The sequence below is a fragment of the Heterodontus francisci genome, unplaced genomic scaffold (genome assembly GCF_036365525.1).
Source record: "Heterodontus francisci isolate sHetFra1 unplaced genomic scaffold, sHetFra1.hap1 HAP1_SCAFFOLD_1386, whole genome shotgun sequence".
NCBI lineage: Eukaryota > Metazoa > Chordata > Chondrichthyes > Heterodontiformes > Heterodontidae > Heterodontus > Heterodontus francisci.
The window spans coordinates 52,286-58,285 of NW_027141735.1; positions in this window are offsets into that span (position 1 = coordinate 52,286).

The following is a 6,000-nucleotide window of genomic DNA, read 5'->3' on the forward strand; positions in this document are numbered from 1 at the left end:
TCCAGTCTGAGGAAAGCAAGGCAAACATTCGGTGACAACACAGGAACCCCCCCCCACCCTGCCCCTGCACCTCGGAATTCACCGCTGCCCCATTAGATCAAGTGCACTTAGCCCCGGACTCCATCCCACTCACTGTGTCACCAAAGTCACCAAAAAAAACCATTCACTAACGTTAGACCAGTTCGAAAGCTCACTGCATCGATTGTCCATGATGTTTCAATGGAGCAGTGGGTCCCAACTGTGGGTTTCAGGCGACTGAGAGGGCAATACGTGTGTGGGCCAATGGATACAGGAAGAATTCATCCCCCATTTTCAAAGCAAACAGACCTTCTTATTTTTCGAAATCTGTCATAAATTCTTTCATTGATATATCCAACAAATGCTGCCTGTGTCACACAATCACACTCTGATAACAGCCTTCATCTTGATGATGAGTGAGGCCTTTCCCATTAGTGAGGGGTGTGGGGTATATCAGTGTGCGACAGTGAGGGGTGTGGGGTATATCAGAGTGTTTCAGTGAGGTGTGTGGGGTATATCAGAGTGTTACAGTGAGGGGTGTGGGGTATATCAGTGTGCGACAGTGAGGGGTGTGGGGTATATCAGAGTGTTACAGTGAGGGGTGTGGGGTCTATCTGAGTGTTACAGTGAGGGGTGTGGGGTATATCTGAGTGTTACAGTGAGGGGTGTGGGGTATATCAGAGTGTTACAGTGAGGGGTGTGGGGTATATCTGAGTGTTACAGTGAGGGGTGTGGGGTATATCAGAGTGTTACAGTGAGGGGTGTGGGGTATATCTGAGTGTTACAGTGAGGGGTGTGGGGTATATCAGAGTGTTACAGTGAGGGGTGTGGGGTATATCAGAGAGTGTTACAGTGAGGGGTGTGGGGTATATCTGAGTGTTACAGTGAGGGGTGTGGGGTATATCAGAGTGTTACAGTGAGGGGTGTGGGGTATATCTGAGTGTTACAGTGAGGGGTGTGGGGTATATCAGAGTGTCACAGTGAGGGGTGTGGGGTATATCAGAGTGTCACAGTGAGGGGTGTGGGGTATATCAGAGTGTTTACAGTGAGGGGTGTGGGGTATATCAGAGTGTCACAGTGAGGGGTGTGGGGTATATCAGAGTGTTTACAGTGAGGGGTGTGGGGTATATCAGAGAGTGTTACAGTGAGGGGTGTGGGGTATATCAGAGAGTGTTACAGTGAGGGGTGTGGGGTATATCAGAGTGTTTACAGTGTGGGGTATATCAGAGAGTGTTACAGTGAGGGGTGTGGGGTATATCTGAGTGTTACAGTGAGGGGTGTGGGGTATATCAGAGTGTTACAGTGAGGGGTGTGGGGTATATCAGAGAGTGTTACAGTGAGGGGTGTGGGGTATATCTGAGTGTTACAGTGAGGGGTGTGGGGTATATCAGAGTGTTTACAGTGAGGGGTGTGGGGTATATCAGAGAGTGTTACAGTGAGGGGTGTGGGGTATATCTGAGTGTTACAGTGAGGGGTGTGGGGTATATCAGAGAGTGTTACAGTGAGGGGTGTGGGGTATATCAGAGTGTTTACAGTGAGGGGTGTGGGGTATATCAGAGAGTGTTACAGTGAGGGGTGTGGGGTATATCAGAGTGTTGACAGTGAGGGGTGTGGGGTATATCAGAGAGTGTTACAGTGAGGGGTGTGGGGTATATCAGAGAGTTACAGTGAGGGGTGTGGGGTATATCTGAGTGTTACAGTGAGGGGTGTGGGGTATATCAGAGTGTTACAGTGAGGGGTGTGGGGTATATCAGAGTGTTACAGTGAGGGGTGTGGGGTATATCAGAGAGTGTTACAGTGAGGGGTGTGGGGCATATCTGAGTGTTACAGTGAGGGGTGTGGGGTATATCAGAGTGTTACAGTGAGGGGTGTGGGGTATATCTGAGTGTTCCAGTGAGGGGTGTGGGGTATATCTGAGTGTTACAGTGAGGGGTGTGGGGTATATCAGAGAGTGTTACAGTGAGGGGTGTGGGGTATATCTGAGTGTTACAGTGAGGAGGGGTGTGGGGTATATCAGAGTGTTACAGTGAGGGGTGTGGGGTATATCTGAGTGTTACAGTGAGGGGTGTGGGGTATATCAGAGTGTTACAGTGAGGGGTGTGGGGTATATCAGAGAGTGTTACAGTGAGGGGTGTGGGGTATATCTGAGTGTTACAGTGAGGGGTGTGGGGTATATCAGAGTGTTACAGTGAGGGGTGTGGGGTATATCAGAGTGTTACACTGAGGGGTGTGGGGTATATCTGAGTGTTACAGTGAGGGGTGTGGGGTATATCAGAGTGTTACAGTGAGGGGTGTGGGGTATATCTGAGTGTTACAGTGAGGGGTGTGGGGTATATCAGAGTGTTACAGTGAGGGGTGTGGGGTATATCAGAGAGTGTTACAGTGAGGGGTGTGGGGTATATCTGAGTGTTACAGTGAGGGGTGTGGGGTATATCAGAGTGTTACAGTGAGGGGTGTGGGGTATATCTGAGTGCTACAGTGAGGGGTGTGGGGTATATCAGAGTGTCACAGTGAGGGGTGTGGGGTATATCTGAGTGTTACAGTGAGGGGTGTGGGGTATATCAGAGAGTGTTACAGTGAGGGGTGTGGGGTATATCTGAGTGTTACAGTGAGGGGTGTGGGGTATATCAGAGTGTTACAGTGAGGGGTGTGGGGTATATCTGAGTGTTACAGTGAGGGGTGTGGGGTATATCAGAGTGTTACAGTGAGGGGTGTGGGGTATATCTGAGTGTTACAGTGAGGGGTGTGGGGTATATCAGAGAGTGTTACAGTGAGGGGTGTGGGGTATATCTGAGTGTTACAGTGAGGGGTGTGGGGTATATCAGAGTGTTACTGTGAGGGGTGTGGGGTATATCTGAGTGTTACAGTGAGGGGTGTGGGGTATATCAGAGAGTGTTACAGTGAGGGGTGTGGGGTATATCAGAGTGTTACAGTGAGGGGTGTGGGGTATATCAGAGTGTTACAGTGAGGGGTGTGGGGTATATCAGAGAGTGTTACAGTGAGGGGTGTGGGGTATATCAGAGTGTTACAGTGAGGGGTGTGGGGTATATCAGTGAGTGTTACAGTGAGGGGTGTGGGGTATATCAGAGTGTTTACAGTGAGGGGTGTGGGGTATATCAGAGTGTTACAGTGAGGGGTGTGGGGTATATCAGGGTGTTTACAGTGAGGGGTGTGGGGTATATCAGAGTGTTTACAGTGAGGGGTGTGGGGTATATCAGAGTGTTTACAGTGAGGGATGTGGGGTATATCAGAGAGTGTTACAGTGAGGGGTGTGGGGTATATCAGTGTGCTACAGTGAGGGGTGTGGGGTATATCAGAGAGTGTTACAGTGAGGGGTGTGGGGTATATCAGAGTGTTACAGTGAGGGGTGTGGGGTATATCAGAGTGTTTACAGTGAGGGGTGTGGGGTATATCAGAGTGTTACAGTGAGGGGTGTGGGGTATATCAGAGAGTGTTACAGTGAGGGGTGTGGGGTATATCAGAGTGTTACAGTGAGGGGTGTGGGGTATATCAGAGAGTGTTACAGTGAGGGGTGTGGGGTATATCAGAGTGTTACAGTGAGGGGTGTGGAGTATATCAGAGAGTTACAGTGAGGGGTGTGGGGTATATCAGAGAGTTACAGTGAGGGGTGTGGGGTATATCAGAGTGTTACAGTGAGGGGTGTGGGGTATATCAGAGAGTGTTACAGTGAGGGGTGTGGGGTATATCAGAGAGTGTTACAGTGAGGGGTGTGGGGTATATCAGAGAGTGTTACAGTGAGGGGTGTGGGGTATATCAGAGTGTTACAGTGAGGGGTGTGGGGTATATCAGAGAGTGTTACAGTGAGGGGTGTGGGGTATATCAGAGTGTTACAGTGAGGGGTGTGGGGTATATCAGAGAGTGTCACAGTGAGGGGTGTGGGGTATATCAGAGTGTTTACAGTGAGGGGTGTGGGGTATATCAGAGAGTGTTACAGTGAGGGGTGTGGGGTATATCAGAGAGTTACAGTGAGGGGTGTGGGGTATATCAGAGAGTTACAGTGAGGGGTGTGGGGTATATCTGAGTGTTACAGTGAGGGGTGTGGGGTCTATCAGAGTGTTACAGTGAGGGGTGTGGGGTATATCAGAGTGTTACAGTGAGGGGTGTGGGATATATCAGAGTGTTACAGTGAGGGGTGTGGGGTATATCAGAGAGTGTTACAGTGAGGGGTGTGAGGTATATCTGAGTGTTACAGTGAGGGGTGTGGGGTATATCAGAGTGTTACAGTGAGGGGTGTGGGGTCTATCTGAGTGTTACAGTGAGGGGTGTGGGGTATATCAGAGTGTTACAGTGAGGGGTGTGGGGTATATCAGAGAGTGTTACAGTGAGGGGTGTGGGGTATATCTGAGTGTTACAGTGAGGGGTGTGGGGTATATCAGAGTGTTTACAGTGAGGGGTGTGGGGTATATCAGAGAGTGTTACAGTGAGGGGTGTGGGGTATATCTGAGTGTTACAGTGAGGGGTGTGGGGTATATCAGAGTGTTTACAGTGAGGGGTGTGGGGTATATCAGAGTGTGTTACAGTGAGGGGTGTGGGGTATATCAGAGTGTTACAGTGAGGGTTGTGGGGTATATCAGAGTGTTACAGTGAGGGGTGTGGGGTATATCTGAGTGTTACAGTGAGGGGTGTGGGGTATATCAGAGTGTTACAGTGAGGGGTGTGGGGTATATCAGAGTGTTACAGTGAGGAGTGTGGGGTATATCAGAGAGTGTTACAGTGAGGGGTGTGGGGTATATCTGAGTGTTACAGTGAGGGGTGTGGGGTATATCAGAGTGTTACAGTGAGGGGTGTGGGGTATATCTGAGTGTTACAGTGAGGGGTGTGGGGTATATCAGAGTGTTACAGTGAGGGGTGTGGGGTATATCAGAGAGTGTTACAGTGAGGGGTGTGGGGTATATCTGAGTGTTACAGTGAGGGGTGTGGGGTATATCAGAGTGTTACAGTGAGGGGTGTGGGGTATATCTGAGTGTTACAGTGAGGGGTGTGGGGTATATCAGAGTGTCACAGTGAGGGGTGTGGGGTATATCTGAGTGTTACAGTGAGGGGTGTGGGGTATATCAGAGAGTGTTACAGTGAGGGGTGTGGGGTATATCTGAGTGTTACAGTGAGGGGTGTGGGGTATATCAGAGTGTTACAGTGAGGGGTGTGGGGTATATCTGAGTGTTACAGTGAGGGGTGTGGGGTATATCAGAGTGTTACAGTGAGGGGTGTGGGGTATATCTGAGTGTTACAGTGAGGGGTGTGGGGTATATCAGAGAGTGTTACAGTGAGGGGTGTGGGGTATATCTGAGTGTTACAGTGAGGGGTGTGGGGTATATCAGAGTGTTACAGTGAGGGGTGTGGGGTATATCTGAGTGTTACAGTGAGGGGTGTGGGGTATATCAGAGAGTGTTACATTGAGGGGTGTGGGGTATATCAGAGTGTTACAGTGAGGGGTGTGGGGTATATCAGAGTGTTACAGTGAGGGGTGTGGGGTATATCAGAGAGTGTTACAGTGAGGGGTGTGGGGTATATCAGTGAGTGTTACAGTGAGGGGTGTGGGGTATATCAGAGTGTTTACAGTGAGGGGTGTGGGGTATATCAGAGTGTTACAGTGAGGGGTGTGGGGGATATCAGAGTGTTTACAGTGAGGGGTGTGGGGTATATCAGAGTGTTTACAGTGAGGGGTGTGGGGTATATCAGAGAGTGTTACAGTGAGGGGTGTGGGGTATATCAGTGTGCTACAGTGAGGGGTGTGGGGTATATCAGTGAGTGTTACAGTGAGGGGTGTTGGGTATATCAGAGTGTTACAGTGAGGGGTGTGGGGTATATCAGAGTGTTTACAGTGAGGGGTGTGGGGTATATCAGAGTGTTACAGTGAGGGGTGTGGGGTATATCAGAGAGTGTTACAGTGAGGGGTGTGGGGTATATCAGAGTGTTACAGTGAGGGGTGTGGGGTATATCAGAGAGTGTTACAGTGAGGGG